The sequence below is a fragment of the Mus caroli genome, chromosome X (genome assembly GCF_900094665.2).
Source record: "Mus caroli chromosome X, CAROLI_EIJ_v1.1, whole genome shotgun sequence".
Classification (NCBI taxonomy): Eukaryota; Metazoa; Chordata; class Mammalia; order Rodentia; family Muridae; genus Mus; species Mus caroli.
Genome location: NC_034589.1, coordinates 156600398 through 156612088, shown reverse-complemented (window position 1 = coordinate 156612088; position 11691 = coordinate 156600398). Strand labels below are relative to the sequence as shown.

The following is an 11691-nucleotide window of genomic DNA, read 5'->3' as shown; positions in this document are numbered from 1 at the left end:
AGAGAGAGAGAGAGAGAGAGAGAGAGAGAGAGAGAGAGAGAATGTTCTGGTGGAAAACAGGTGAATATAAGGAGGCTAAATTAAAAAAGGAATCAATATCACAGCAAAGGACATTAGCAGTGAGAAATACTGAAGGAATTACAAGTGCCATGAACTTCTAGGCAAGGCTCAGAGCTCCTCAGGAAGATAGAACATTTTTGACTGCTAGCAACCTATAGCAGTTTGGTGATGATGTTTAAGGAAGTTGAGTGGACATAATTAGCACCCATGAATATGATAACGACCCTGGTACAAACAAATGAACATGGTCTTTATCCATACTTGCTCATGGTCATACTGTACATCCTTTAACTTAGGCCCTCCTTTGGTCCTTTCTCCAGAACCTCAACATCACTCTCGGCACTACTTGTAGACTTCTGTGGATCGGTCAGGTTGTTACTGATACATACCTAATTTCTTCCAGTCTCTCCAACTCTGACTAGGCTGTCAAATTGGTGGGATTCTCTGTAAAACAGCTAACAGATTCATCTGAAGATTTACATATGTCTTCCTGAGTACTTTGTATCAGGCCAATGTGAAGGAACTATGGAGACACAGATGGTTCAATGAGGGCACATGTTTCAGATAAAGTTATTCAAGCAAGCAGGCTTTGAAATAATTAATGAAAGCTACAATTGGTGTCTTTTCTTTGAAGAGCAGATAACCTTTCAGTGATTTTACTGCAGAGGAAATAATACATCCATTAGTTGACCCTTAAAATTCCTTCCTGCCTTAAGAGCCAGTGGTTTTTCAATGCCCAACAGAGCATAGAAATCAGGGACATCAGGTTGAAAAGGGACCTTAAGAGATCATTTGCTTAGCTTTCTTCCAAAGAAATATGTCTGTTTTATCACCTTATGGAAAAAGAACATTCCCAGATTCTTTTTATTGGTGATGTTTAAAAAGTTTATGTTTGGGAACATTTTAAGTTCCTAGAAACATTGAATGGACAGTATAGAATTCCCATACACCCTTGACCCATGCCCATAGGCACAGTTTCCTCCACAGTCAACACTACACACTTGAGTGGCCAATTTATCACAACTGGTGAACCTACTTTGACACATCATTATCACCCAGAGTCCATAACTGACACTAGGGTTTCACTCTTACTGTTGTACACTCCATGGATTTTGACAAATGTTAAATGACATGTATACACCATTGTAGAATAGTTTTGTGACAGAATAGTTTCACTGCCTTGAAAATTCTGTGTTCTGCCTGTTCATGCATTTATTCCTGTTAGTGCCAAGCAGCCACTAGTATGTTTTCTGTCTTATCAGCATTCCTGAAGGTTGGTCTCTTAGCTAGAAGTATTAGTCTGTATTACCCTGTATTAGTTGGAGTTCTCAGAGCAGTGGTTCTCAACCTGTTGGTCACAACTCCCTTGGAATACTTCTATCTCCAAAATATGTACATTACAACTCACAACTATCAAAATTGCAATTATGCCATAGCAACAAAAATAACTTTATGTTTGAGAGCTATATTAAAGAGTCCCTTTACGAGGAACTATCTTAAAGTTTCACAGCATCAGAAAAGTTAAGAACCATTGCTACATATCTTTACTACTAAGCCCCACACTTCTGAGTTCTAACTCAAAAACTGGAACTTTTCTTTTTCTTCTTTCTTTGTTTCAGATATTGGCCCAAATATATAAATATATAAAGGATATATATATATATATATATATATATATATATGTACATATATATATACGTATATATACATATATATGCATATACACACAATGCTAACATATAGAGATTTATTAATATATTCATTATATATCCATACATATATTATTTATTATTTATTAGAATGACCTACAGGATGTGATCCACCTAGTCCAACAATAGCAACAGAAAGTTCCAGTGTCCAGTAGTTGCTTAGTACATGAAGCTGGATGCCTTATCTGGTTTTCAATATATGCCAGAATTCTGAAGAAATAAGCTCTAATAATGCAGTGAAGGAACGGACTTGCTAGCAAGAATGAAGGCAAACAGACAAAGAGTAAGTTTTTCTTCTTCCATGTCCTTTATATAGGCTTCCAACAGAAGCCTATATTTTCCCTCATCAAAAGTTTCAGATGAAAGGTGAACCTTCACATTTCAAATGATTTAATTAAGAAAAATCCCTCACAGGTGTATCCAAGTACTTGGGTTTTAGTTAATTCCAGATGTAGTCAAGTTGACAACCAAGAATAGCCATTATTATAGTCCTAGTTGCATCAGCTTTTAAGAAAGTGGGCACTAGAGGACAGGGGAGCTAGTATACCAGTTAAAAATCACTTGCTGCTCTTGCAGAGGACTTGAGTTTGTTTTTCTACACACATAGGGCAGCTCGCAATTGTCTGTAACTCTAGTTCTGGGAGATCTGACATCCTTTTCTCACTTCTTTGAGTACCAGGCATACTTGACTTGAACATACATACATAAAGGCAAGCCATTCATACACATGAAATAAAACCAAACAAATCCTTAAAACAAAACAATACAAGAGTTGTCCTTTATCAAGAAGAAATGGTTTTCCCTGGGGCCTCAGCAAAGCTCTTCTCCTTTATATTCTTTTAAATTAAAAAAAAATGTATGTGTGTATGTTTTGCCTACATGTATGTCTGTGTAACACACACATGCCTTGTGCCTGAGAAGGGCAGAAGAAAGTGGGGAAACCCCAGGATCTGGAGTTATAGAGGGTTGTGAGCTGACATGTGAGTGCTGGGAATTGAATCTAGGTCCTTCAGAAGAGGATCCAGCACTCTTAAATGCTGACCCATTCCCTTCAGACCTTCATAAGGTATTTTAAGTTCTGAGGAGGGGCACTTTTGATACTTCTCTTTATTGGAATTGATGTTACTATGGAAACTTGAGGTGAGATCTAAAGCTGATCATGAAGGGAATGGTCCATCCTCAATGGCCTGCAAGCCTGCTTAGCTACCTATCATTGTGACTGAGCTCTGGCAAATATACAAATACAAATACAAATACAAATACAAATACAAATACAAATACAAATACAAATACAAATACAAATACAAATACAAATAGTGAGATCTTAGTGTAGGTCTGAGACATTCAAAGTTCTGTGTGCTTCTTCCTTTTCCTGTTTCACCTCGGACAACCCTATAGTCTACATGAAGTCCTGCTACTTCCACTTTCCTCCTTTTCATATGCTTTAAAAATATTTGTATTTATTATTATATATAATCATATATATATATATATATATAATTAGAGAATAGAGATGGGCAGGTTCATGGACAGAGATAACAAAATTGCCCTTTAGAAAGGAACTTTATTGGGAGAGAGAAACTTGTAACCCTAGGTGGGCCTTGAGGTAGAAGAGCATTATGAGAAACAATAAATTGTTTTAGAGACAACATGACAGAGCCTTAAAAGAAAGGAAAGATGCTCCTTTAAAACCTGAAGAGGATCCTCATTAAGCATGATAGCTTAAAATAAGAGTAACCTAGGTAGCTATCATGGACAGCATGATGTGTTGAGGTCTAGACAGGTGAGATTTCTGGGAAATCCCCCCACCCCACCCCCAAAACAATCTGAGTTTTACAAAAGTTTGGCAGTCAGGCTGTGGTGCTCACTTTTAATCCCAGGAGGCAGAGGCAGTCAGATCTCTGTGAGTTCAAGTCCATCCTGGTCTACAGAACTAGTTCTAGGACATCCACACCCATTCAGAGAAAACCTTTCTTGAAGAAACCACACACTGCACCTCAAACAATAATAGTGGGAGACTTTACCACCCCACTCTCAGCAATGGACAAATCATGGAAACACAAACTAGACAGAGACATATTAAAACTAACAGAAGTTATGGGCCAAACGGATTTAACAGATATCTATGGAACAGTTCCTCCTAAAACAAAAGGATATAATTTCTTCTCAGCACCTCATGGTGCCTTCTCCAAAACTGACCGTATAAAACAGGCCTCAACAGATACAAAAAGATTGAAATAATCCCATGCACCTTATCAGATCACGATGGACTAAGGCTGGTATTCAATAGCAACAAAAACAACAAAAAGCTCACATACACATGGAATCCCTACTTAATGATAACTTGGTCAAGGAATAAATAAAGAAATAAAAGACTTTTTAGAATTCAATGAGAATGAAGATACAGCATATCAAAACTTATGGGACACATTGAAAGCAGTGCCGAGAGGAAAACTCATAGTTCTGAGTGCCTCCATAAAGAAACTGGAGAGAGCATACACTAGCAGCTTAACAACACATCTGGAAGCTCTAGAACAAAAAAAGCAAATTCACCCAAGAGGAGTAGATGGCAGGAAGTAATCAAACTCAGGGCTGAAATCAACCAAATAGAAACAAAAAGAAGTATAAAAAGAATCAACAAAACCAGTAGCTGGTTCTTTGAGAAAATCAACAAGATAGATAAGCCCTTAGCCAGACTATCCAGAGGGCACAGAGACAGTATCCAAATTAACAAAATCAGAAATTAAAAGGAAGATATAACAATAGAAACTGAGGAAATAAAAAAAAATCATCAGATCTTACTAAAGATGCCTATACTCAACATAACTAGAAAATCTGGATGAGTTGGGCAATTTTCTAGACAGATACCAGCTACCAAAGTTAAATCTGGATCAGATAAACCATCTAAACAGTCCCATAACCCCTAAAGAGATAGAAGCAGTCATTAAAAGTCTCCCAACCAAAAAAGAAAGAAAGAAAAAAAAAAAAACAACCCAAAATTGCAGGACAAGATAGGCTTAGTGCAGAAATCTATCAGACCTTCAGAGAAGACCTAATACCAATACTCTTCAAACTATTCCACAAAAGAGAAGCAGAAGGAACACTACCCAATTCATTGTATGAAGCCACAGTTACTCTGCATATTCTTCCTTGGAGATTGAATGGTTTTGGACTAATCAGGAACTCGTCACAAATTCCTTTCACAGAGGACTTAGTAAGAGATTTTTCTACTTCTATCATGTTTATTGTTCCAAAAAGAGTTTAAAAACTGAAAAACAAACAAACAACAACAACAAAAACAAAGAGGGCTGGGAGAGAAAGATTCTATAACTGTCTTAGTTAGAGTTTTATTGCTGTGAACAGACACTATGACCAAGGCAACTCATATAAAGGCAACATTTAATTGGGACTGACATACAGGTTCAGTGGTTCAGTCCATTATCATCAAGGTGGGAACATGGCAGCATCCAGGCAGGTATGGTGCAGAAGGAACTGAGAGTTCTACATCTTCATTTGAAGGCTGCTAGAAGACTGGCTTCCAGGCAGCTAGGATGAAGGTCTTAAATCCCACACCTACAGTGACACACTCCCTCCAACAAGGCCACACCTACTTCAAGCATATATAAACCACCATAGTAAGTAAGCCTAATAAGCCCGTTTGCCAATTTTCCAAGCCAAACTTTGATGGAGTGTTTATTTTGCTCTCTGCATGGTGCCCTATCTGCGATGAGAAGACAATTGTTTTTTCATACTCCCAGTTGACACAACTACATATAAATAGGGTCTTTTTTGCTTTAGAAAGGTCTGACTAAGAAATTTTTTTCTTAAGTGAAGGTAATGATAATTATGAAACTATGTAATGAAAACTATGTAATATTTATTACTCTATTTCCATTTTCTAGAGTTGGGAAAATATATTTGTTTTCTTCCATGGGATACACTTATAGGTAACTGACAACAGAAATTTTTCATTTTTCCCCAATTGCTTTGGACCTGGGGAATACAGGTTGATGGTAAGAAAGTAGAATAACAAAAGGATACAGATTTTATTATACACTAATTATGGCTAATATTGTACATTTGACCTAAGAGGAATGACATAGCTTTTAAACCACAAGACATGTGGAGGCTATATGATTTGATCTATAATCCATCTGCTTTTCATATAACTTTTAGTTTTCTTGGTATGATTTCACTCGGGGTTGAATCTTGGCAACGTCTTAGTCTGACAGCAGTTTTTAAAATATAGAATGTGTGAAAAGGAGAAAAAGACCTGTCATGTTTCTCAATTACAAAAGCCCAGGGCACGGAACAGCTCCATTACTTCCCTTTTCTTTTCATGAATCCAGGAAGTCAAAGAGGGAAGGGTTAGAAGAAAACACACTTTTTAGCCAAAGAAAACCCCACAACAACAATAAAAACCCTAAAAATCAAAACAAAACAAAACCTAGAAAACCTTGCTCTACATAGCTAAGTGAGATAACTAACCATTGACCTCCCAGAAGTCAAGGAGGCCACTTTAGTTTACAGATATGTTCATAAGGGCTCTTTCTGCCATATTTCCCCACTGTCTGTTGCCTTCTAAAGCCAGCAGAACTATGTATTTCTTTCAACTTTCAGAGACGATCTGTGAGCCTGTTACGCCACCTGCTTTGAAAGCCCCTTAGTCTTATTCCTCTAGGACTTTTCCTTCCTCTTGTTTCACTTTTTATTTATCAAAGCAGCCAGACAACACCAAGTAATCAGGGCCAAAGAGTCAACTGGTTGTAGAGAAGAGAGCTGAGCAATAGGAGGGAACCTAAGGACTGTAGAAACTCATCGCTTCTCGGCCTTTTGGCTAAGATCAAGTGTAGGACTGTAGAAACTCATCAGGTTAGATAACCAGTGTGGAAGTAAGAAGTTAATCCTGGCTTCAGTGTGTATGTGTGTTGAGGGGCATGTTGGTTTAGAGGAGAGAGCTAAAACCAGGCATCCAGCATAGCTGAATATGAAGGGGAGTGTGAGGTGTCTTTACCTCAGAAAAACAGACAGAGAAAGACAGAGAGAGAGATAGACAGAGAGAGAGAGAGAGAGAGAGAGAGAGAGGGACAGAGAAACAGAGACAGAGACAGAGAGACAGATGTTTCTCTCAGTGTTCCTTTCTCCTTCCCTCCTTCCCCTCCATTCCCCCTCCCTATTTATTCATATGGGGACTTCAGTCCACTGGTATTTTGGCTCCCACATTCATTGTGGTTTCCCTGTCTCAGTTAAAATTCTCTGGAATATTCCGGCCCCATTCCTACCCACTCCCACACATAGACCCTTCCAGAGGCATCTTTCACAGGTGTTTAAATGAAGGCAAATTTTCATCACGAGGTGGGGCGTGGGCCATGGGTCATGGGGCATGGAGTGGGGAGGGTGGCATTAAATGTGTTATAGGGTTAGGTGGCCTTGTGAGAAGCTAAAGTTTAGTGACTGGTTCAACCAGATAACTGCTTTTTCTTTTGGCTATGTACTTTAAATATATATATTTGGTCTTTCCTTCTTTGCTGTCAGCTGTTTCCCCTACTCCAATTATTATTAGTCCCTGTTACTTCTGCTATCTTCTAGGTGTTGAATGGGGGGAAACAGGTTAAACAGAACAGGTGTGTATCTGTTCTGTGGAGCAGTTCCCAGTGTGAATTGCTTGCCATTTTTTTTTTATTCTCTCCCTTACTCCCCAATGCTAGGAATTAACCAAAAAGCAGGTATGAGCTCAACATTATCTATTGTTAATCTTTAAAGTAATGATTTTCCTTATGGCCTTTCTGTGCAGAGACTAAACTTAATAACTATGGGTCATGGAAGATTCAATTTGCAATTCTGATTATAACTTACATTTTAGTTTGCATTTTGGCTTAAGAAGAGCTATACTGCAGTATGTTTCCATCATCATCATCATCACCATCATCATCACTATCATCATTACAATTACTGTGTGTGTGTGTGTGTGTGTGTGTGTTGTATAAAGAGTGTATATTGTGCCATGGCTTGAATATGGAGGTGAGAGAACAACTTTGCAAAGTCTGTTTTATTGCTCCTTCTACCTTTATATGGGTATATGGGTTCATTCATCAGGCTTACATTGCATGGACTTTACCTGTTGAGCATCCTTTCCTGCTTCTCTCTCTCTCTCTCTCTCTCTCTCTCTCTCTCTCTCTCTCTCTCTCACACACACACACACACACACACACACACACACACTACTAAGTCAATTTATTGACTTAGGAGTCACAAATAATTATGCCATTGGACTTTGAGAAAATTACTTTAGAATGATCTTAGATCCACATATTTTAAGTCTGATATTTTGTATTTTGCTCCACTTAATTCCAAAGTTTTATTTTCCTAAGGATGTACTAAAAGGATAGTACAACAAAAATATATATATATATTTTTTACAGCAGCCACGGCTAAGTAATAAATGAATTGAAAAGCTATCAATCAGGAGAGGAGAAAGTGGCTTAGTATCGACAACCTTATTCCTATGAATTTAAATCTAAGAAGTTCTGTTGAATTAAAATTAGCACAAATGTAGCAAAGTTCTGGCAAGTTGGCTCAACAGGGAAGGTGCTTGCCACAAAGTCTGATGAACAGGTTTGATCTCCAGGACTGAAACAATAGGAGCAGAGAACTAACAGATGGAAATTGTCCTATGACCTCCACAGGCACAGCATGGCATGCATAAACATACACATACACACACACACACGCACACGCGCACATGCATGCGCATGCACACTATGTATGTATGTAGTATGTATGTATGTATGTGTATGTATGTATGTATGTATATATGTATATATCAGTCTATCTGTCTATCTGTCTATCTATCTATCTATCTATCTATCTATCTATCTATCTATCTACCTATCCTTTTGCAAACTACATACATACTTTTTTTTTTATTTGAATATGTTTTTGTTTTGTTTTTTTTATATATATTTTTATTACATATTTTCCTCAATTACATTTCCAATACTATCCCAAAAGTCCCCCATAGCGCCCCCCACTTCCCTACCCACCCATTCCCATTCTTTTGGCCCTGGCATTCCCCTATATTGGGGCATATAAAGTTTGCAAGTCCAAACAAAGACTCTAGTTTGTATTCCTGATCTGTATTCCTAGGTTCTCTTCATTCAGTGGAGAACAGAACCCCCTTCCACATTACAAACGTGAAAAATTTGAAAGAAACATGAGATCTGAAATTTGAGATATGGATAATGGTGCTATGAAGAATTTACATGGTTTTGTGTGTGTGTGTGTGTGTGTGTGTGTGCTGAAGAAAAGAACTAGGGAGGTTATTTTGTTTTGGTTTATTTTGCAAGACAAGGCTTCTCTGTGTATGCAGCCTTATGTCCTGGAACTCATTCTGTAGATCAGCCTAGCCTCAAACTCAGAGATCTGTCTCTCTCTCCCTCTCAAATGCTGGTATTAAAGGTGTCCACCACCATACCCAGTCTGATCTACTTTCTATAGATATAAATTTGCTACTTGAATATGTCAGATCCATAAAGGACAGAAGAGATGGTTCAGTGTATAAGAGTATTTATTGAACTTCAGCTGGGATATATGACAAAAAATAAAATGATAAATAAATAAGGTAATTGTTCATTTTTCATCTTCCACATTGTGGCTAACAACAATGTGTAACTCCAGTTCTAGGGGAACTGACATCTTCTGACGTTCAGGGGCACCAAGTATGCACAAAGTAAACAAATATCTTTGCAGACAATACATTCGTATACATCAAATAAATAAATCTAAAAAGAATGTAAAGAATGTCATATATGTGGAATGATACAATACACAGTTATTGCCTCTGGCTTTTAGATATCAAAATTCTTTTGTGATTCACTCATAACATAGTATGTATTATTTATTCTGATAATTACCCAGAAGAAAAGCAGTTTAGGGAAGAAGGGGTTTGTTTAGCGTACAATTGGGAGTTTATCATCTATCATTGTGGAGAATTCAAGGCAGTTAAAAGTAGAAAGAAATTCATACATAAAAAGAAATGCATAAATTCATGCTTACTATGTAACTCACATTCTCCATTCTTGTATGATACATTTCCCAAATCCAGGAAATGATACAGGACACAGAGGAGTGGGTCTTCTCACTTAAAAATCTTAGGTTTTTACTACTGTGAACAGAAACCATGACAAAGGTAACTCTTTATTTATGTAACATCCTGAAGTCCAGGAGAGCCAGACCCACAGCAGGGCCCTTAAGACTTCAAAACTCTTGTCATTCTAGGCGAGCTCATGTCCATTTTCTATAAGTTCAAGGGGGTTGTTAGGAGGCAGGCAGGGGCTGTGCCTCTCCAGTTGTGGGTGAACTTGGTGACTGCACCTGATCAGCACACTGTAGGAAGTGGCCTACGTGTTTAACACAGTTACCAACTGCTGCCTCATTCAAGCGAAGACACTCCTCAAAGGCTTCAAACGGCTCAACACAGGCCTGTCAGATCTGGTGGATGATGGGGTGGGAGGACGTGCAGCAAGCAATGCTCATATTAAGGGGGTGACAATCTCGATGCCACAACTCTGGCTTGGCTGCTACACATTGGACATACTGATCCAGCTCCTGGCTGCAGTATTGAGCAGTGACTTCCAGGGCTGCCTGAATCTTCAGGCGAATTCAGGAGCTGATCAGTCAGGGAGAAGAGCGAAGGCAACTCTTATAAGGACAACATTTAATTGGATCTGGCTTACAGGTTAAGAGGTTCAATTCCATTATCATCAAGGCATGGCTGGAGGAGCTCAGAGTTGTACATCTTTTTCAGAAGGCAAACAGGAGAAGACTGGCATCCTCAGGCAGTTAGGAGGAAGCTCTCAAAGCCTACAACCACAGAGACACACCTCATCCAACAAGATTACACCTACTCCAACAAGGCCACACCTCCAAATAGTGCCACTCCCTGAGCCAAGTATATTCAAACCACCACAATGTTCCTCCTAAGACAAGCCCACAAGCCAACCCAATGTAGACAATCCCTCAATCCCACAGATATGCTCGCCATTTTTGGATTTTAGTTTATTCCAGATGTAGTCAAGTGGAGAACCAAGAATAGCCATCAAACCATTTAAAACTTTTGGTAGTCTTTTACTTACTGAATTTTAACAGTTGTTTTTGTCTTCCCATAGATGATTTGTAATATCTTATCATAGTCTTTAGCTTGTCTTTAATTTTTTAACCATTCCTGTTGAAGCAAAACAATTAATTTTAATAAATTCTGATTTTTACAACTTAAATCATAAAGCTCATATTTTTCCTAGTTTATTTTAGAACTTATATAGTTTTAATTCTTCTATTGCAGTATAGGATACATTACAAATTAATTTTTGTATGCAGCATTAAGTAAACATTTTATTTTTTTCTTTTGCAAATGGATTTCTGATTGTCCCCAAACCATGTAGTAAAAGGGCTGTTCATTTTCTCATTGAATCGTCTTGGTACTTTTGTTGAAAGTAAATTGACCATAAATGAGAGGATTTATTCCTGGCCTCTCATTGATCTCACATTGTCTAACTCCTGTGGCTTTACAGTAAATACTGCAAATATTCCAATATTTGTTGGAACATACTTTAGAAAACCTTTTCTAGGTCTTTTGCATTTCTGTACAACTTTTATAATCTGTTCAATTTGTGTAAAATAGTCTGCTTGGATTTTTATACAGATCACACTGAATTTATAGATCAGTTTGGGAGAGAAATGGCATTTTAATAATGCAGAGTTTTCCAGTTTAGAGTTATGAAATGTTCCTTATCTGCTAGATTTCTGCCCTACTCTGTGAGTGTTCTCTAATTCGCCCGCGAATAAGGACACCACACACAATAGGGTTCTTCTGCAGCAAGCTTTATGCGTCTTGAGAGGGAGAGCATAAGCTTCACAACCGGAG

General features: G+C 38.0%; 1 pseudogene; it reads right to left on the bottom strand.

Moving 5' to 3' along the window:
• Positions 1 to 10080: 10080 nt before the first annotated feature.
• LOC110286450 overlaps positions 10081 to 11691 on the bottom strand; it is a 2176-nt pseudogene continuing 565 nt past the window's right edge.